Source organism: Poecile atricapillus, chromosome 9 (genome assembly GCF_030490865.1).
Source record: "Poecile atricapillus isolate bPoeAtr1 chromosome 9, bPoeAtr1.hap1, whole genome shotgun sequence".
Lineage (NCBI taxonomy): Eukaryota > Metazoa > Chordata > Aves > Passeriformes > Paridae > Poecile > Poecile atricapillus.
The window spans coordinates 22,288,687-22,311,022 of NC_081257.1; the positions used below are offsets into that span (position 1 = coordinate 22,288,687).

The 22,336-nt window shown below is 42.6% G+C and overlaps 1 protein-coding gene across 1 annotated transcript in view; it reads left to right on the top strand.

The window, feature by feature from the left end:
• The window catches only part of LOC131582081 (contactin-4), a 271,208-nt gene that overhangs the window by 35,864 nt on the left and 213,008 nt on the right, over positions 1–22,336 (top strand). Inside the window, exon 2 of the mRNA XM_058844908.1 lies at positions 1,431–1,475. The gene's annotated coding sequence lies outside the window, so the exon portion shown is untranslated. The remainder of the gene's footprint in view (positions 1–1,430; positions 1,476–22,336) is intronic.

A 22,336-nucleotide genomic window follows, 5' to 3' on the forward strand; every position in this document is an offset into this window, starting at 1 on the left:
TCTCCCCAGCGCTGTGCTCACTTCGGTGGGGCTCCATCTGGCTCTGCCTGCCTCCAGCCTGTTTCTCATGGAAAAGCTTTCCCAGACCCGGGGCTGGCGCTGGATCCCACCTGTTCCCCTCCAGGTCTCCTGAACTGGGAGGGAGCTCTTCCCTCCAGCAAATGCAGGTGGAAAATAGAGCTGTGTAAAGCCGTGGGGAGCTGGTCTGTGAGCGGAGATGGGAGATCTCAGGCTGGGAGATGTCAGACCACGTCCTTGCTCAAAGCTGCTGAGGGGTGGGAGTGGTACATCCATGATAAATGAAGGCAAAATATCCCTTTAGACTACCAGGGATGCAATTCCCCAGTACAGAATGTGGTGTAGCAGCTTTTTGTATCCATGGAATCCCAGAAAGGTTTGGGTTGGATGGGATTTTTAAAGCCCAGCCAGTGCCACCCCTGCCATGGCAGGGACACCTCCCACTGTCCCAGGTGCTCCAGCCCTGTCCAGCCTGGCCTTGGGCACTGCCAGGGATCCAGGGACAGCCCCAGCTGCTCTGGGAATTCCATGCCAGCCCCTCACCACCCTCACAGGGAGGAATTTCTTCTCAATATCTAATTTTCAGGGACTTTGGTAGCCATCAACCCTTACAGGAGCAGGGGTGTCCTCTTGTTGTTACTTCATCACATGAAATTGGAATTCAAGCTACAGCCCAGGAAATGGGTGCTTATCTCCAGGCAAAATGTCAGACTTCTTTTTGTGCCTCTCCTATCTGGGATGTGTTGATAGTGCAAAAAAAAAAAAAAATAAAATCTTATATTTCCTTATATCATTTTTGCTGCATTTCTGGTGCCCACTGACTTCTACTTTCATAAACATCATCTCTATTTGCCATATGTTCTCTGTGTGACCCATACCCAGCTACCAAACACGTGAAGCTCTAGGTTTAAAGCATGTATTGAATAACTTTCCTAGTTTTTCCTTGTTTTTTTTCCCAATTTTATTAGCATAAATTTGTTTTGGATGATCTAATGGGAAATGGCTGTGCCTCAGCCCTTTCTGTGGGATTTGGGTTGGTTTGTTGTCTTGTTGTCTTGTCTCTTGTCTGAGAGCTGCATTGAGTTATCAGAGGAAGAGTTTCAGCCTTTAGTGAAGTCAGAGGTGGAAAAATCAAGGTTTGAGTGGTCCCAGGTGGAAAGGTTGAACCCCAGGGTGGTGTGCAGGGTTTGGGGGCTCTGGAGAAGAGACCTCATGGATTGGGGGGAACTGAATCAAGCAGTGGAAAAGGATCTGACCAGGTTACTGCTATTGTCTCATGGCACTTTAATAGCAAATAAAAGTAACCCAAGGCAGCTTCTTTCCCTGCAAAACAAATTAACAATAACAGAGAATTAATTTAGTGTCTTAAAATATCTGTATAACCAACATTCCATTTGAATTTCTTCTTACAGGTATTGGAAATTTGACTGAAGGCTACATATCATGCACTGGAGAAGGTAACAATTCTTTAATCCTAATTCTGGTTGGTGCTAATTTCTCTTTATTTTTAATATCATTGCATTGAATGGCAGAATCTCCTTTGTGTTGTTTGTGCTTTAAAGAATTTGCCCTGGAGCTTCTCTGTGCCCTGGCAGGGGGTTTTGATTTCCCTTTTATAAAGAATATATAAATCTTCATTTAAGTTCTTAGAGGTGTGTATATGTTGTATTTATGCAATTCTACATTGGAAGGTTTATGGAAAATGTGGAACACTTTGCCTTCAGCTGTTATTGTAAATGGAAAATTGTAAATTATATATATTTAACAGGATGTATGGAAGTTACAGAATTAGTCTTTTTCAAAAGGATATTGATATCTTGTTATCAATAATGTGTCAGAGTTGTTGTTTTTTTTCTGGTTAGGCTCTTACTGTTCCTGTCAAGAGATTTTCAAAATTGGTGTTTAATTAATCATTGAATGATTGACTCTGCAATTGAATTAGTCAAAAAAACCTGTGGTGTTTCTGAACTCAAATTTTCTTAACGGCCTCTCAGTTTGAATGTCAAAGGGAATCAATCTTGTTAGTGGAGAGGTGAGTTTTGTTCTATAGAACCTGAAATTATCTTGAGGAGGTTTTTTTCAACATGCTTTTAAGTCTGAATTGTGTTGTTTCCAAAGGAGAACAAGATGTTTTCAGAATTTACAATTATTTGAAAAATAATTGTTTTCTTAGTTTTAGATGTTATTACTGTATCTGTTCAGAGAGACTACAGATGGTTTCTGACAAAAATATTTAATTTCTTAATTCTTGGGAGCTCTTCCTTAGTCCTGGATGGTGTTCACAATGAAAACTGAAGATGGAGATCAAGTAAATATTCTCATTCAGCCTGGCTCTTTTGGAATGTGCTATCTTGGTGTGAGGTTTTCAAAGCCAGCATGATAAATCCTGTGATAGATCACTTTCTAGTCTTTCTAGTGGTCTGAAAGGAAAAGCTTATTTCTTAATATAAAAGATAACTTTGAATAATGGACTCCTCATCCCTTTGGACAGTACTCCTAAATTAACCTCAGAGCTCTTTCTCAGGTGAAATCTCATTTTCAGGTTCCCCACAGTAAAAAGGAGACGCTGATCCCCATTTCATGTGGGAAGTGTTTCCAATCTGCTGATGAAAAGTACTTCTGAAGACTTAGGCAACCTTGATTAATTGAGCCTGAATAAGAAGTGCAGGATCAAATCTCAGGATATTATTTTTAGGCTGCAGCCTTGTGTTCTGCATTCCAAATCCTTAAATGCCAGTTTGATAGGAAGTGTGGAGGACTGGAGCAGACAGTTCTGGGCACGCTGGTAATGGTTTGCTAATGCTGACACCACCCCAGACAGGAGGATGGAAATTGCTTTCTGTTTACAGAGCCTTTAACTCTTGGGTAAACACTCCTCATTAGTGAGGATGTGACTGGAATTTGGGTTAAATTCCTCCATTCTGGTGGTGCCTTAGGATTTTAGTTTTTATGTTTTCTATCTATTTGTAACCCTGCAGTTCTTTAGTGCAGAACTCCAAACTCCACACCCAGTGCCAGCTGCTGCTTCCCCACTTTGGGCAGACACAGCAATTCCTCTCCAGGCCTGGCAATCAAGGACACCTCACTGCCTCAGGCCCCAGAGATGGAAACAAAAGGGACTTGGGGGCAGCAAACTTGGGCTAAATGACTTCATTACCTGAGCTGGAATTGGAAAATCAACCCCCAAAATGCAAATGGACCAAACTTATAAAAGTGTGAAACCTGTGGTCCATTTTTGGGTGCAGCCCCTGGGGGGCTTTGTCTGCCCTAAATGTCCCTGAAGGCCTTCAATGAACAGAACTGCTTTTTATTCCCTTCATTCTGCCTGGCCTCTGTTTTTAGGTAGCCCCAAAAGGCATCAGTGCATTGGGAGTGAAGGGGTATTTGAAATAAAAGCTGATGTGGGGAAGCACTTGTGAGCCATTAAAAGGTCAGCAGTGCCCTGTGGGATGTTTGGCTCTGGGAACAGCACCACGAGGCAGAATTGGGTTCTTAGGGCATGTGGGAAGTGGGAACAGCAATGTCATCCAAGCTGCTGAGATATCCTGAAAAGTGAATTTTGTGTGTTTAAAGCCTGCCCCTGGCCCGGTGGCAGTGAACCTCGGGATCCGGCATCGTGCTCTCAGAGAGCAAGCACAGCGTGTTTTTTAGAGAAAAGTGGTCACACACTCTGCTGTACTTGACAAAATGACACATTTGGGGACTGCAGATTCAGCTTTTACACATATTTCATCTCTGGGGGAGGGCAGGAGTTTCTCTCCCGCGCTCCTCAGCAGCACATGGGCCTTGCTGAGTCAAAGCCAGGCCCTGAGGAAGCCACGTTTGGGCTTTTGCTTCTGTTCTTGTGGCTCAGAACTGGCTGTGGCTGACGTAAGTGGCTCCAGAAGTAGGGATCTGAAAGGAAACATTTGTGTGTTGTAGTGGTGTAATTACAAAATTCTACTTGATTACCTGTCAAGCTAATTAAAACAGTGACAGGCCAACAGTCCTCTTAGAGTTTGTAGCATCTGTGCTTTGTATCCACAACCAGGCTTAGAGTGTAATTTTAATTAGAATTATTACCAGCAGACAATACACAGTTGTGCTGGAGAAATGTCCTAAAACCAAATGTGCTGGGTAAGTAAGAGCTGTGGAAAAGGAGATTCTGATGAGCAGAGTCTGAAAAGCAGCTGGTTTTAGGGCACGGTTTGACAAGATTGGGACTGGTTTTGTCCACTGGCAGCTTCCCCCTTGCCTGGTGTGTGATTATTTGTGTCTGGCAGCTCTTGGCTCTGCCGCTCCCTCCAGGTGGGAACAGGCTCAGCTGGAAGTGCTGGGGGTCAGCGTGTAAGAGGATTACTTGGATGGACACTGAACTGCCTCCAACATGCAATTTTTAGATCCTTCCTTCAAAGACAAGGGTTGTTTGTGATCTCCAGGCATCCTTCTTCTTCCCAGGATCTCTGACTGTCCTCCTTCCCTGGCTGCTCATTGTCAGATGTGTCTGCCACCATGTCCTCCTACTCTTTTCCCAATCCTCTGAAAATCTGCTATGTCCTTTCTTTCCCTTGTTATTATCTCCTGCTTCCAGCCTGATTCCCTTATCCTGCTTTTCACCCTCTGTGCCTCTCTGCCATCCCTTTCCTTGGCTGCTTCCTTCTCCCCCTATCGTTTGGGTTCCTCATGCTGCCCAAAAACCCCCAAAATTAAAACAGGGTCAGTTGTTCTAAAGTAATTTGATAAACTGAATCACCAAAACTTCCACGTTGTGGTGGATTAAGTTGTGTTTTTTAGAGGAGCTGGGAGAGAACATCCTGGCTTTGAAGCAGAGTGAAATGGGAGCTTTTTGATGGAACCCTGATTGTAATTAATTATTGCAGAGTCTGCATTTTGCTTGAGATTTGGAGTATTTGGGTTTTTTATTTTCTTTTAAACTTGAATAATATTTGGGAGATGGAGTCTCATGACTTGATTTTCCACCCTAAGATCATGATAAATACTTGAACAAAACTCAGGATAAGGTTGAGTTCAGTCACAGGTGCCTGGCCAGATCTTTTCCTTACAAAGAGATTTTGGAAGAACAGGTAATAAACAGGTGATAAGTCAAGGGATGTGCCTCATTCCAGCATTTCAGAGTATTTTCTTTCGGAATATGTGTGAGATATGTTGTCTGTGTTCCCTGAGTGGGAATATGGGGCTGAAATGACACCAAGGAATGTCTGGGGAAGGCTGTTAATTCTGAAATCTGACACAAGGAGTACTTTGGCACAAAGCAAGTCTGCCCTTCTGCACTTGTTTGATATTGTAGAAGAGATTATTGTGGCCTTACAAGAAGGTTAAGATGTCGTGAAGTTTAATATACTCTGGAAATAGTCCTGTTAAAGCCGCTGCTGCTCGTGATTGATGAGGCAGGTTATGATGGGAGTTCTCAATCTTGTGTTTGTGTGTGCAAATTGCCATTTCCCAACCTTTTCAAGGTTGCTAACTTTATCTTGTGATGCAGCCCATATTTAAGTATTTCATGTTGAATTAGCCTTTGATTAAGGGCAAAGGAGCTTTGATGATAAAATGCCTCTACCAGTGGTTCTGTGGACTGGCTTGGAATAACTTATCAATCACTCTCCATGACTGAGAACATGTTGTGGACATGAGGGTCACCCTTTGAGGATTAATTTTTCTGAGATAAACAGCTCATGGCTGTTGGATGATTATGGTCAGAAGCAATTATGGGGTTTTTAAACTGTTCATTACTACAATAAAGAGTCACTAGACTGAGTTTTAAGCCTCTCTGCCTAAATAGCTGGGTCAAGATGTTTCAGCCTGGGTTCCAAGGTGTTAGTGAATGATAGGAGCTGCTGGCACAGGTGGATCCTCACAGATTGTTTTCCCTATATATTTTTTTTTTTTTCCTCTTGTTCACTGAATTTCTGCACCTTTTAGGTGAGTGACTCAAACAGAGAGCTGGCAGTTCTGTGGAGTCCCCTGTAAACAGCAAACATCTGTTTTCCAGATATTCTGAAGAACATTTCATAGCTGGTTTAGGTTCCAGGTGTCACTGCTGGTTTCTGATCCTCTGGGCTCCAGGTTTCCATTTTTCTCTCTCCTTTTTTTTTAATTCCTGCAGTGCTGTCATCAGCTGAGCTGAGAGAATGGACCCATGCATTGTGAGGACTTATAATGCTTCTCATGGCTGGAAAAATGGTGGAGCCTGAAAGCCAAAGCATATCTGAGATAAATTCCTATTTAATAAAAAAAAAAAGAGAGCCCCAAACACCAGCGATATGGGCAGCTGCTGGCCCGAGCACTGCTTGAAAGGGATGAGAAACTGTCTTATGGAGGGATTAGTGTAGTGAGGAATAAACTGCTGAATCACTGGGAGCAAGGAGGAAATAGAGAGTGGAGAGGCTCTGGAAAAAAATAAAATGGCTGCTGGAATTCAATTAAAATCACAGTAGGGTTTGCTGCTGGAGACGGAACATCCGTCATCCCGGATCTCCTGGTGGCTGCTGCCTCGAGGGGTGCTTAAGTGAGTGTAGAGCTCCTGAAAAATGCTGGAGTGCTGGTGCTGCAGCCAGGAGAGTCCCCATTTCCTCCCAGACAGATGAGTTTTCCCCAGCACACCTCGGAGTTGGGAGTGCTGCTCACTCTTCAGGTGCTGACGCTTTTCCATGGATTATTTGGGGTGAGAGTTGTGGTTTATCCTGCGGGCTGGAACAGGAACGCTCCCTGGGAGTGCTGCTCAGGCTGGGGGGCTGCAAATCAATTGGGGGATTTTTATGATGGTGTTTTCCTTGAGTTATTAGGATTATTTAATCATTTTGGTTATTTAAGGATGAGCTCGTGAGGGGCTGAGTGGCTTGAACAGCCTCCACTTGTGTCATCTGTGATGTCCATGGTGCAAATCCAAAAAAAGCCTGAAACACCCCTAAAAGCAGCTCTGTCCTCAAGTGAAGGACACCAAATCAGCTTGGAGATGGTTGGATTTTAGTCAGATTAAATTCCACCATTTCACTTGGTTTTCAGTGAGCGTTTCTTGCTGCAGGTGGGACAGGAGGAATGGCTGTGGCTCTGGCCATTACTGAAATGGCTTCTTTGCTATCAAATCTTGTGTTAATCATTTGAAATGCCTTCAGTGTGCCCTCAGCGATTTGAAATAGCATCAATTAACATTTAGGAAATTAATTTCCAACTCCTGGAATATTAAACATTTACTTTACAGATGAAAATGAGGTGTACTGACAGTGCATCTCTCGTGCTCCTTTTAACCCACATCCTCATAAGGCAAAAAAATGCTAAACTGGCAAACATGAGGGTTTGTTTTGGTGCTGGAATTGTGGCACATGGAATTATTGCTGCCAGATTTGATACCGGTGGCATTAAACTCTGCTCAGATTCAAGGGGGGGTTGGACAGGGCTTGGAGCAGCCTGGGATAGTGGAAGGTGTCAGGGGTGGAACTGGATCTGGGATTCTGTGATACTGAGAAACGTGGCTAAAAATTAGGAAACCCCAAACTAAAGGAATGTCTGGATGAACCACCTTATACTGCCAACCCCTCATGGTTCACTGTGGCACACTTTGATTTTACTCATCCTTTTTAAAAGTTTTGATACTTCAAAATGAACAACTCAGACACGAAGGTTCTTCAGGAAATCTGTAATTCAGATTAATCTTTCTTTTGTGGATTAAAATGTTTAGTCTAATCTTTGCTACAACTGATTTTGTCACCCTTTTAATTATCAATAAAAATATGATAGATGTGATTCTGCATAAAGTTGTTGGAGTGTGAGTCACACAAGAAATATTTCCCTGATTTCTCTGTCTTTCTGTTGGTCTTGGGTGAAAATTTGCGTCCCTTGTCCTCCTGGAAGTGTTTGGCAAATGGATTCATTGCTTCAAAGGATCCATCTGCCAACTGAAGGGAGGAGAAATATTCTTTAGGGTCAATTTTGAACTTTTTTTCTTTGAATTTTGAGTCTTAGTTTCTCAGGATCACAGCAGCCCTCATTGAGAAGGAAAATAAGATGGTTTTGGTTTAATTCATTCAAACTGATCATTGTTCCTGTTTATACCATTTTAAGAACTACATCTTTATCTTCTTACTTGGAAATACACATTTTGTTTGATTTCTCTTAATGTTCTTTTTAAATGATTAATCTGCCTATACCATGTTGCAATTTCTGGTGGTTTTTGTTGAATTCAGAAGGGATCTTGTAGAGGTGATGCAGTGCAACTGCCCTGCTCAAAGTTTTCTAGTAAAATGTTATTTTAGGATTTATTGAGTGGCAGCTGTCCTCAATACACCATGTGGCACAGAGAAGGAATTGGAATATGACTCATTTTTTGTCTCCAGTCTGTAATTCCTTCTGCTCTTTTCTCATCACTTCAGCTCCCTCACCACTTCTAAATCTTTTAGGTGTTATCACTTCAGTCTCACAGCCACTATTTTCATTCCTCTTCACACCAAACAACTCCTGGCCACCAGTCCTTCCCTGTGTCCCTGTTCCTATTAGATGTGTATTTTCCTTTGTGCTGCTGACTCACTGCCAGCTCTGAGCCTGCAGAGCTGTGCTGCTTGTCCCTGCCTGTAATCCGTGTATTTCCACAGTTGAACTGCCCACCCTTGGAATTTCCAGAACATGGAGCCATACAGGCAGTAAACTGCATTTCATGCACTACCGAAGTTAATGGGAATTTGGATCAGCTTTTCGGTGCCCTACTTCAAAGTAGTTCAAAGATCTCTTATTTCCTCATTTTCCTCTTAATCTTCGTTCCTCTCATTCCACAAGAATTATCACAATTCTACTGAATCACCTGCTTTGATACAGGAGATCTTATCTTCAGCACAGTCCTTGAAGTCTTTTTTTCTTCCACAGGAAGCAGACAGGGGAAAAAAACGTTTTCATGCTGAACAGATGTGTCCTGATTTTCTTTGTTTTTATTTAGGTTTTGCCACAGTCTGTTATCCTAGAATTAAAACACCTCGTCAGAGGATGATGATTAGAGCTACCTCTGGGTTTTTTTTCCCCCTTTAAAATGTCACTAGAGCATCTCCCTCACCTTTTCTTGGTGACTTGTTTGGCAGCACCGAAGCTGCAGTGGGCTGTGCTTTGTTACCCCCCTGGAACTGAAGCCCCCACTACTGACAATCTGCTATTGGTAATTCCTTTTGGTACAGCTACAGGCCTATATTGTTCATTAATTTCTTTTTATGCTCCAAGATCTTAAACTGTCTGATCTTTCCAGCATTCCACATGCCTTGGGTGTGCTTGGGACCACCCTGCTCTGATGTCAGTAGGTGGAAGATTGGTCAATCAGAGAGAAATTCTTCTCTGGGAGGATGGTGGGCCCTGGCACAGGGGAAATGAGGCTTCCCCTGGATCCCTGGCAGTGCCCAAGGTCAGACAGGATGGGTTTGGAGCACTCTGTGACTGTGGGAGGTGTCCCTGCCATGGCAGGGGTGGCACTGGGTGCAATTTAAGGTCCCTTCCAACCCAAACCTTTCTGCAGGTGTTGCACAGCTGCCATTACCTGATTACATTTCACCTGCTGCTTTTCAATGAATTCTTTTAGTCTGAGCTCTATTTCAAACCAAGCTGGTTTATTTCAGAGTGCCTCTGCCCACATTTCTGTCCTGAGATGAGAACCTGGGCTCTCTCTGAGCCCCCAGCAGCTCGGGGCCGTGAGGCAGTGATAGTAAAATGTCTTAAAATCTTAGAAAATTCGGGGACTTAGGTTTGGAAAGCCCTGGGAAAAGCAGGCCCTGGGAAATGTTAGGCCTTGTGTTTGCTAAAGACCAGGTCAAGCTGCACCTGTGTAGTCAGTATATGATAAATGATACAATTGTTAGATGTGATTAGATATAATTATTGTTTAGAGAACATGGGGAACCATGTTAGGGGGTTGGGGGGATCATGAGAAATCCATGCTTGGGTAAAAACAATGCATACAATAGAACAGTGTAAGTTTAATAATTAATATGTAAGTAGCATAACGATAGAGTATAAAATATGTTCAACTCGAAAACTCAAATGGGGTCAGATTTGGGTCTGTGTACCCCTGACACCCAGAGCTCTTTAAATAAAGCACTTTCATATAACCATTGGTGGTTGTGTGTGATCCTGAACGCTAACAGCAGCATCACCACCAAGCTCAGGCAGGGGCTGAGCCCTTTCTCTCTCTCTGAGAGCTCTCAGCTCTGGAGGTTCTGTGGTTTTGAGCTGAGCTGTGGGGCTCAGCCTGGCTCCCTGTGCTGTGCTCTGTGCAGTCCCAGCTCATTGTGGCTCTCAGCCCTTGGGCTCTGCACAGGAATCTCCCCGGGAGCTCCTCTCATCTCTGCTGCATTTCCACCTCTCTGTCTTCAGTGCTTCCTGCAACTCTCTGCAGATCACAAATTGTCTTTGCTGGTTACGCTGGCTCTGGCCAGGGACCTGCACCTTGGGTTTGCTTTTGAGACCTTCCCCCCCCCTCCTCATGCCCTCTGTTTACCATCTGCATTTTAGAGCTGGTAATACATTTCAAGTATTTTTATAACGCTTTACACTGTATTTTCAACTTGGTTAATTGCACTAAAGTTGGCTTTCTGCAGTAGCACAAAGTGCTTGCAGTCTTTTTTGTTCTGTTCCAGCCTGTAGCAGGAAAAATCACCACTTTCCAGATGACTTTCATTTTCCTTCCTAAGCCATTTTCATGTAATTCCGCATTCGGATGCGCTCTCGGCACTAAAGCTCTTTATGCTGTGGCGTATTTTTAACTAATGATGTGTCACTGTAGCAGCTTGGATTTTCTTGTATCTATTCTGTAAACAACTAAAGTTCCTTTTGAGGGGGAGGAGGAGGAGAAGAAACGGTGCCAGAGAGTTACAAGTCCTGTTCGTCTTCATGCGAGCAAAAGAGATCAGACTGGCCTAGGACCAAATTAATTAAATGTTCCATTTAGTGGAAGATGTCAGTGAGGAATAGATAATTCTTCCCATCTGAAGTGCTTGGCTGGAGGAGAGGAACATCTCTGTGTGAGCAAGAGGCCTCTGAATGTTACACAAATGTCAAAGCAGGAGGAAAAGTTCTAAGGCTGGGGAATTTTATCTCCTGCCTGGGTTTTCAGCTCCCACTTTGCCATTAAGAGGGGCAGGGTTGGGGATTGCAGGAACCAAAAGGACCAGAGCATCAAAGGATGCTCAGAGGAGTTATTCCTGTTAGAGGATTGCAGTGCCAGGTCCAGGAGGGATGGGAGCACATGTGGATTTAGAGGATAAATGGACAGAGTAGCTGGTATATTTATATTTCATGTACTGCTAATTTGAGGAGAGAAGGGTAAACCCTCTGGGATTAAAGGGATTTGGTCAAAGTAAAACAATGCATTGACAAGAAGTTTTTTTTTTTTTATTCTTAGCAAAGTGTAGGAGGAGGCTGCAGTCTTCTCCTGGCTATAATTTTCTGTCATAATTGAGTATAGCTGAAGTTTCTGAAACTTTATATATCTATAAAATCAGTTACCTGGAATATGTCTGTTAAATTGCAGAGCTGTAATCTCACATGCTGTGCAGCAGGTAACTTTAATAACCATTTCCTGATGTAATACTGCCCTCTGCTTAAAGAATGCCAAACTTCATTGCAGAGTTGTACACTTAAACCAAACCATACCTGAACCAAAATATGTGTGGTTTTTAGCCAGGATTTTGCATCATTTGGGGCTTGAAGGGATCTGTGGGATGCAAAATATGAGCACTCACTGGATCAACTCTATTGCAGGTGGATCATTTTACATCATTTCTGGTGGTATAGGATTCTCATTAGAGCTGTAAAAATAATGTGATTTTTTTTTTTTTTGTTATTCTGCTGTAAAATGTTTATATGAATTTAGTTTATTATCAGAGTCTTGACTAGAGGTTGTTTGGTAGAAGAGTTTAACTAATTTAGGTGTCCATAAAAACCAAAACAGCTCATTTTGATTAATCTGCTTGAAATAAATGCCTGAAAGGTGAAAAATTATGTGCTTGTCATGTGAAGTGATGTAGTGCACTTCATCCTGCCACTGTACATCAGGCATGGCTTTGCTCACAGCCCCTGTAAACATATTTCCTGTGGGACAGCAGTGTCTTAAATGACTCTTCTCACAGAGGATGCAGGGAAGCAGTTCCCCACTTCACTTGGTTTCTTTATCAGTTTATGGTCCACTTCACAGACAAAAGCTGGTTTACACTGATTAAGCACTGCTTGATATCAATATCTTGGTTGAGATTTAACTGTGCAAACCTGAACACAGTTAAACCTTCCCAGGATTTGACCACGTTGTTGTGGTCCCTGGTGCTTTCCGTGATGCTCTCAGCACCTGGGGCAGCCAAAACTTGGCAAAATAAATTCATGGGAGATGCCTCACGTAGGTTATAAATGCAGAGAGAGGAGCTGAAGCAGAATCACCACAGCACAGAGATGCCTGGCAGGGTTTCTGCTTCCCAGTATGAGTGAGAAATATCAAAGGCACAAACGTCATCAGCAGTTTTGGGTTGTTTTTTCTCCCAGTTCACCACGTTACTCTCAGCTCCCTGGTGGAGCCTCAGCTTGTGAGCACTCAGGCATGGCTCAGCCTCAACCAAAGAGTGAAACCAGCTGGGCTGGGAGTGGTTAAAATATTACCAAGAGAATAATCGAGATATTGAGTCCCTGACAGCTGTCTGATACCAGGTTATCACCTCCTGTCCACAGAGGGGAAGGAGCTGCTCTGGGCAGGAGGAGGGTGAGATCACAGAGCCTCAGCCTGTGGGAGAGATTTAAATTGGATATTGGGAAGAAATTCTTCCCTGTGAGGGTGGGCAGGGCTGGCACAGGTGCCCAGAGCAGCTGTGGCTGCCCCTGGATCCCTGGAAGTGTCCAAGGCCAGGCTGGACACTGGAGCAGCCTGGGATGATGGAAGGTGTCCCTGCTGATTGAGAATTCCTTTCCCAAAGTCTGGAGTTGGTGACACAAAGTGACAGAGTTAAAGCACGGTGTTCTATATAAACATTAGATGTGATCTGTTCTGCTTTATTAAGGAAATCTGTTTGGCATTCTGGTACAGAGGAACTAACTGGGTCCATAGTGAGTGCATAAATTAGGGCTGCCTTATGCAGAACCACTGATTTATGCACACGGAGGTTTGGAAATGTTCTGGACATCTTGAGAAGAGTTGTGTGGTTTTGGTAAGTTAAAAATGGCAAAATAACTAAAGAGTGTACATTTATAGGAATTGTCTTCCCAGAGGATTCCATGCAGTTGTACTATAAGTAAAATACTGAGGAATGTATGAGGTATTTAAGGTCAAAAGTGTTTCAAGCTCTCATCTATCAGACCTGACTGGATAATTCACAATTTGTAATTATTGGGCTAATTTAGCATGATTTCCTTATAATGGAATATGTGAGGATTAATGTCTTGTATTTTCAAAAGGAATTGGTGAACATTTGTCTCCGTAAAGATACAAAGGAAAGCAGTGAGATGTGAAAAGGTGCAGGGGCAAGTGTGATGTCCTATCCCATGGAATATGGAAAGGACAACATGGAATTTGAGTGTACCAAGTGTATGAGGACGACTGCTAATGGAGACTGGGACCAAAAGATTGTTCCTTTCTTTATTTGCATTTAAGTGATGTCAGCCAGGTAAGGTGCACAGACTGCTGGCTTTGCAGTCTCGGTGGGATTTATTTGGGGTGCCCCAACTTGTCATGTTTGAAGCATTTTTTCTGTCTGGAAGCAGAATTGCAGATGGATTTGGAGCTCCCACAGCAAGTTTCAGTGATTTGCCTCCAAGGCATGCTGCTCTCCAGACTGATTTCAGCTGGGGAATGAATGCCTCCATCATCTTCAAGCACTTTTTTTTTCCCCACAAAGATAGTTTAGTCTTACAGAGGTGTTCTCAATATATAATAACAGCATGTCTAGAACACACCCTTTAATTAAAACAAAGGAGTTTGAGAAGAACAAAATAAATCCACCTCTAAAATGAGTAAGTGCTCACAAGGCTTCCATTTAATCAATAGCGGTGTCGGCAGTGATTGCGAGTTCTTGAGCGCGGCGTTTTAATCAGGGATGTTTTTTCCTGGCACGGGGGCGGAAAATACACTGATTAATTAATTTCTATTCCTGGAATGAGCCAGCCTCCCAGCAGAGCTAACCTGAGCAGCTCGGTGACAGGGCAGGATGCTCTGAAAATGTAAAAATGTAAGAGGTCCCTGGGTTGATGTCGTCAGAGCCGAGGCAGGACCTACGGCCGGGCCGGAGCTGATTAATGAGTCTGAAAAAACAAGTGGCAAAACTTGAGTTCTGGGCGAATCTGGTGCTGCTTTTAATGTAGAGGGTTTATTGAACGTTTCTTTTGCCTGGCTGGCAGCTATTTTATGACTTTTCCGAGGAGCAGTTTTGATGTTGGGGCTGTTTTAGACTGAGGAGTTTTGCTGTTTGATTTCTGGCTCCGCAGCCTGTCCTTGCTCAGCACAGGATCCTGGTTTGCTGTGCCCACAGGAGATGGGAAAGGTAACCAGCTTCCTTCTAGGAGCTATTGATGCACTAGTTGCATATAATTAGGGATGTTAACAAGGGCATTATTGTGCTAATTATTATGCCTAATTACAGGGAAAAAACTAGAAAATTTCATGGCCACTTTCTGCTAGACAGAACTTAGAAGCTTTCCAGAGACTAAATACATTAATTAATCTACTGTGCTTGTTTAAATAGAAGAATGTACTAAAATATTTTCTGTTTCATGGGGGAAAAAAGGAGAAATAAGAGCAAGCGACCTTTCTGGAGAAGCAACCTATTTAAATAAGTAAAACTAAATAAATATAATCAGAGAAATGTTGTTTTTAATGATCCACTTGATGAAACAGCCCAGCAAAAGCAGCTGTAGGAGAACAGGATATAAACTGGAGTGTGGGGGAGAGGAATGAAGAGGGGGAGAGGAGGCAGAAGGGTTTTGTATTGGCTTTGGTGGCAAAGCTGGCTGATTGTGGAACTCTGGGGTGTAGGAGGGTGGGCTGGGAAGGACTTGGAAACCACCCAGTGCTGCTTGGAATAGCCCACAGGGCAGCTCCTCTGGCACTTGGTGTTGAGAAGTGGCCAATTCCAGAGCACCAGGGCTGAAACCACTCAGCAGGAATTTGGATGAGGGGGACAATTCCTTACGGAGCATCCCCCAAGGTCTGCGCGGGGATAAAACCTGTTCGGAACCTCTGGAGTCTGATCCCAGTTTTTCACACTTCTCCAACTCCACGGGAGTTTGGGATGGACTGACACAATGCCCCACGTGTCTGGAAGCTCCTAAAATCACCCTAACCCGGTTCAGTGCTTTGATGGAGCCAATAAAAACCGTGGTGACACTCGGTGCCATCGCTTTATGTGCCGAGGATCTCGGGTGGTGCACAGACAGAAATGCTTTTAATTGAACAACTGCAATTTGCCCTTTATTCATTAAAACCCAGGGCTGGTTGTTGTTATCTGCTGAGAATGACAGGAACTGTGAAGAGCTTCCACTGTGGGATCTGGTTATTGCAGACTGTAACTCAGCTTCCCTTTATTGCTGCTCTGGATCACGACTTTATCATGCTCTGAATCAAGGCAGATTTTAAGAGGACAAGAACTCCTTAATTTCTTTTTCTCTGACTTTATTTGCACAAGAGGGTAAGAATTCCAGCCTGTCTGTATTATTTGAAGGAGTTAGAACAGTTGGATCATTTATTTGATGGGAACTTTCAGCGGTGTCATTGAAGTAAGAACAATTTGTACTTGAGAGAGCTACTCTGGGTAGAACTTCACCCATTTCCACCCTTTTCAGCCCTGCCACAATTGCTGTTTTCCAAGAGATCAATGCTGTGTATTGCAGGGAAATCATCCAGTCAAGAAGATCTTGTGCACCAACCACCTCCAAAGCTGAGCACTCCAATCAGTTCACTCAAATATTCATTAGGAGAGCAAACCCCTGCTGATTGTAATGAGAATTTTGTCTGCAGAAAGCTTTTGTGACTTGGTCTCGAGTGGTGCTTTAGACTTCTGAAGAGTCTTTCAGAATCTTGGCTTTAAGATAATCTTTCCTAAAAATAATGCAAATTGCTCTAAAAACCTCCTTCCAAATTGGTGGTATTTTTCCAGTGGGTCAAATGGACTTTGGACCAAGACAGGAAACTTTCTTTTCTAAGGGTTTTTTTTAGGATAAATACATTTTTGTATGCTTGCAGCTGTGCTGCATAAATAGTCTTTGAATCATGCAGGATTAATTAGAATAACCATGTTCTGACTAAATTAATTGGATCATCTAAAAATTTACCCCTTTTTCTTGAAAGACATTCCAAAAAAAAGTAGAGTCTGCAGAATATTTAATTCAGTCTGGAGGCAAAACGTTGCACAGAGAGAGGGAGGCTGCAGTGAGCACTTTCTTGTTTGACTGCCTTAGAAAAGCTGTCACTTAAAAGGCCCAGAAGCTGCCAAGAAAAGTTTGTGGAATCTCCAGTCTCACTTTTTTTTGTCTCCAAAAAAAGGGCTTTGAATAAACCTTAACTTTTTCTGACAGTGAAATTTTTGTGACTGTGACATTTCCTGGGAGTTCTGGAGTGAATCTCCCCTTCCCCGTTGTCGTCAGCCCCAAGGGATGGGGGAACACTTGGGGACAAGACCAAAGGCTGATGATGCAAATCATAATTAAAGCTAATTAGAGAGTGGGACTGCAGATGGAGGAAAGAAGGGAAGTTAAAAATTTGGGGGTTGTTTTGTAGCTCAAAATCCCAACCAAGTTAAAGGTCTGGAGGGGGCAGGAGTGAGCCCTGGGCTCCCACCCCCACATCTCTGTGGCACTGTGGGGAAATTTTCTAAAAGTAATAATAATAATAATAATAATAATAATAATAATGAAAATAATTGAGCTGGCTGTGATACAAGTGTGGGAATGGTGGTCATTGTCCATCCCAACAATCTCCATTTCAGCTTGGAAAAAAGATATTTGGCACTTCCAGGATGTTTGTGTGTCTTGGAAGGTTTGGAAAGGAAGTGGAAATTTTCAGTCCTGGAATGAAATAATAAAATTTCTGGAATAATAAAATTCTTACTTATGAGATGTGTTTTACCTCCTGGGAGTCGTGCTGGGCTCCCCAGGACTGGATATTTCCCTTGACTGAGAATCTGGGGCTGTGTTTATGGACTGGAGCCTTGCTGAAAGAAGCAAAATTTTTAACTGGCCTCGTGATATTTGGTTTGCAAGTTAAAATAGCACATTTTGAGTTTTATTTTGGCTTTGGAAAAGCTCAGTGACTGCTAAAAACTCATGGCATTAAGGGCCTGAAATGTTTCTTTGCTAATGTTTTTTAAGACGAATGCCTGGAAATGTCTGTAATTCCCTGATAAGTTGTAAGGGAAATGAAGGTATTAGAGGAAAAAAAAAGGGGGAAAGCAGTGTCCTTTACTTGTATAATGCAGAAGTGTCAATTAAAAAATGGCAGCTTCAGGAATGAGAACGGCATTGCCAAGAATTTTTATAACTTACTGTATTAGTGAGGGCACAGAAAGCATTTGTCTAAAAACGATGAGCTGTACATGAAAGCTTTCTGGGAAACGTGAGGCTTTTCCATTCTATTAAATACCTTTTAGAAGGGATGAGTGCCTCGAAATGTTTGTCCTCTCAGTGCTTAAAAGGCTCAGCACGTCCCATAAGTTCCTGTGTTTTGTGTTATTTGTGTGTGTGCATCCCTCTCTCTGCTTTTCCTGAAATTGTGTCTGTTTGTGTCTGTAAATCTCTGCTGCACTGGTGCTCTAATGAATAAAAAACTTCATGCAGTGCTCTGTCAGTTAGAAAATCCCCTTTTTAGTCAATTATCATAGCAACTGCCTTGTGTGGTTTTCTTTTTTGTTTCTTTATTAGTTACAGAAATGCATTTGAAATGGCTGGAAAATAAAATATTAATCCGTTTTCTTTTAAACCTGTAGCCCTCTAGTCTGGTGCAGCCCAATGTTCATTACAAATAATTTGGATATAAATGGGATTGTACCAGAATTCAGCTCAGAGCAGTAATTACAAGTAAAAGCTTTGGTTACACTCAGTGTTGGAGCAGTTGTTAAAACCAGAGCGTTGCCAATCAGCAGCATTAGCAGGGATATTATTAAAGCACATTAAAGTTTATTTCAAGGAAGTTTTGGCTCAGGGTAAGACCGAGATCTGGAAACAACGTGAAAAGGCTGAACTTGAATTATTCAGAATGAAAGCAGGGAGAGAAAACTGAATATTTGACAGGACTTTTTCAGGAGGGTTTGTTAAAAATGGGGCAAAAAGGACAAAACTTTCTTGGGATGAATATGGATTTGTAGTTTTTTTCCTATTATATGTGTGTATTTTATGTATTTTTTATTTTATATTAATTTTTATTATTTTTATAGTACTTTAAAGATTTTTTTTCTCTTTATACTTAGAGTTTTGTTTGGATAGCAGAGAATATTTGGATAGCAGAGCACGTTAAGAGGTGAGGAAAGGAAATAATCCAGGTTTTTGTGTGTGTATATGCACACAGGCTCAACACTGAACCATCCAAAGGAGTTTAGTGACACAGATGGAAAAAGCCAATAAATAGTTTAAATTTTGTGCCTATTTAGCAAAAAATCTGAGTTACTCTCTGGAAATAATTCATAAAAACATGGAAACAGAGAGTGCCACTCCCATCAGTGCTTCCAGGCTCGTTCCAGCATGCTTTCATGTGGATTTTTCTTATTGAAAGTTATTTTCTTGAATTCAAACCAGAGCCTCTTTCCCCTTTTTATCACCATTCCAGCCCAGGCAAATCTTCACCCTGAATTTTGGTGTTTATGGTCTTCGTTTTGGTGAGTAGCAGGGTTGTATTCCCAAAAGAATCTGCTGCCAAGGATCATTGGAGGAGCCTTTATAATTTCATTTTGGTGCATAAAAGTTCACAGTGGAGATAACACTGAGCCTGAACTCGGAATTCAGGGCTGTATTTTCACAGGGAAGGAAAATCTGTGTAAATAAGCACTAATTACCCCTCTGACAGGCAGCAAACCCCAAATCTGTATCCATTTAGGATGCCAGGCTTTCTCTAAGCTGTTTTTCCGAATAATCCATTTTACGCATTTATTAACCTATAAATACATTTTTATAAATCTCGATGACATTTGGGTATTTTATTAACCACAATAAATGCCAGGGAAAATTGAATTAAGAAAGCTTGTAATGTGCTTTACTACCAGTTTTCAAATTTTGCTGAGCTGTAAATGGTCCTGCTTTATATCCAGGATAAATCTGTTTGAGGACCACAGGAATAATTCTTTTTCTTTGTTGCCAGAGGCCCTGACCTTTAGGTTGATGGGTGGTTTTTAACAGCTTCACCTCTGTCTTATTCTCTCTGATTCTGGAGTAATTTGATTTTCTGCCTCGAGCAGTGTCCCAGCAGATGTGAAACCCTTTAGGTGGTGGTACAAAATATCTCCTGGTGCTTGGAGGGTGCTGGACAAAGCTGGAACCACCACAATCCCACAGGAACCTTGCAAAACACAACTTTTTCCTTGGGTTTGTCCTGTTCTTTCAATCATGATCCCAAAACTGTCCCCCAAAACGTGGGGAGGAGACAATATCCCATCCCAAAAGTTGAATTTCTTCCAGGTGAGACCCTTCCCCTTCATTTGCAGAATAAAGTTGGTGATTTGAACAATTTGCAGTGGATGCATGGAACCAAATTTTTCTGGGTGAAGTTTTTCTGGGTTTGCTCTGTGCTGGCTGAAGATGCTGCTCCAGAAGTTCATCCTTTCCTGTTTCTCCTCCTTTTTTACCTCTCCTGCCCAACTCTGAGCTTGTACTGTTTGTTTTCATGACCCCCATGCTCCTGGCTGCCAGGGATGATGTTCCCTTCCTTAAGTGCATTTTTTCCCCCAAATATTTGTATATTAGAAAGGCAAAGCTGGACTTAGCACAGTGTGGCTCTTCTTGTGAACCCAATTAATTTTTTCTCAGTTAATGAAGTACAATAACCTCAATTATTTCATAAAGCCACTTATTTTCAGGGTATCAAAACCAGTGCCTTGTAATTAAAATTGGTGGGGCATCTTTCTTTGTGAAGACACTGATTTAACTAATTCTGGATTAACTTTTGGTTCCATGATCACTCCTTGGGCTTAATTGCTTGGCTAAAACACCTCTTTCCTCTGGGTTAGGCTGGTGGAGTTGAGGAGCTCTGTGAAGCTGAGAGCAGAATGTTAATTGTGTGTTCTAAAGGTGTTCCCCAGAGGTTCAGGGGTGCTTTTCTGGTGTTTCTGCTGCTTCCAGGTGTGCAGTGGAGGGTGCTCAGGCTCTGGCACCACTCAGAGACCAGATCAGCCTCAAGCATCAGCTCAACAGGAAGAGGAATAAAGACTTTTCATATGAATTCATGACATGGGGTCCAAAATGTAGAGTGGAGAGCACTTTAAGAGATCATTAGTGAAAAATCCACTTTTTTTTTTCCTTTTTGCCCAGATCCCAGGGCACAAGAAGAGCCTCTGCAGTGACCAGTAACCCAGAACAACCCCACCAATCTACAAACATTCATAAAGACAAACTGCAGGCAATTAAGCAGGCAGGAGGATGGGAGAGGCAAGAATAAAAAACATCTGTATTCATTTATTTATATGCTTATCTTTGTCTCTGAAGTACAGGAAGGCCACACCATTTGTTTGTATCGACTTAAAGGTCTCATCTGAGGAGGCACTGACCACCTCATTCATTTCTAAATCCTTCCTTATCTGCTGTTTCCCGTGGGTGGGAGAGAAATAATGCATTTAACAGCCAGAGCAGTGTGCTGAACACCCTGGGAGAGGGAGGTGGTCAAGGCTGGATTGTTTTGTTGGTTAAGAATAGTGCAAATGTACTTTATTTGCATTAAATAATTTCCCTGCTATTTACTGAGCTGGAAGCTGGGCCAAGGGTTGGAAATAATTTCTTGCTTTTTATCAGAATTTAACTCTTGCAGGGGTGGGCCTGGCAGCTGGGGAAGGATGGGATGGTGAAGCCATGCATGATTTGACCCATAAAATTCTCTGGTGTGACATTTTGATGTGTCTGCAGAGAAATCTGCTGGAGAGGGGTTGGGTTTGGAATACAGAGCCTCCATAGAATTCCCAGAGCTCTCAATATTGCTGCCTTTCCCCAGGGAATCTTCCCCACTTTTATTTAGAGCATTTGCATGGAAAAACACAAAATGCAAAGTCTCTTCCAGGCCATTTCATAAAGGCACTGCAGCTCCAGGGCAGTTTTAGAAGTGTTTTGCTCGTTTGAAGAGCCTGTGTTGTCTCCTGGAAGATCTGAACAATGAGGGATGACAGCAAACAGCCCGGCTGTGTTTGCTGTGTGTTTTATTTCTGGCTGAGGAGGAGGCTGGCTGGAGACAGACACATCTGTCATCTCGCTTCTGGTGAGCACACATGAACTTCTTAGCCTAAAACGTGGTTTATCTTGTCTTATTTTATGAGTCTTCTCAGAAGTGTTGTAGGTGTGAGGAGCTTATTTTGGTTTGAGCACTTATGCTGCTCCGCAGAGCAGCTCAGCATAGAAATCGCCTTCGTTCCTGGCAGAACGTGGCACGTCCATCATTCAGCATTGCTGTGAGTAATGTCCTCGATGATTTAAAATGCTTTTATGGGCACATTTATCTCCAGGAAAGAGCAGCCATTGACCACTTGCATACTGCATTGCCCCAGAAACCAAACAACAGCTGAATGTTCTTGTCAGACTCTGTTTTATTGGTTTATATTTTTTTTAGAGAAATGACTGGCAGGACCTCCCTAACATTTCCCATTCCTTTTGTCTTTCTCCTGCCTCATTCTGCTGAGCAGCAGCATCTCTTCAGAGCTTTTTCATGTTCCAGGATTTATTCAGAGGGAGAATAGAGCAGAGGCAGCGTGAGTGAAGTTTGCTTTATGGATGCACGTGCTAGTCTTGAAATGAGATTGCTCTGGGGATTTTCAAAGAGTCCTTTTGGCTCTGAACCAGACACCCCTTGTGGGAGGAATCCCAGCACCTACCTTGGATGGAGCCATGCAGGAGGGAAATCCTCTAAATGCTGCTGCAGGCCAGTCTTCAGCACCATGGTATTTTCAACAGAAGATTTAAAGGGCTTAAGGGAAAAAAAAAATAAAAAATCAGCTCCAATTGAAGGTCAGAACAACTGAAATGGAAGTACTTTGAGTGTGATAATCTCTGCTGGTATTTTATGAACTGTAGCTTTGTATCCCCGGGTCACTGTTTTCTAGCATTGATCACTGTAATCCGAAATCATTTCCCTTCTGTAAAACGTGGAGTGCTGATCCTGGGAGAGAGACCCGAGGAAAGGATGCAGGAGCATCCCCAG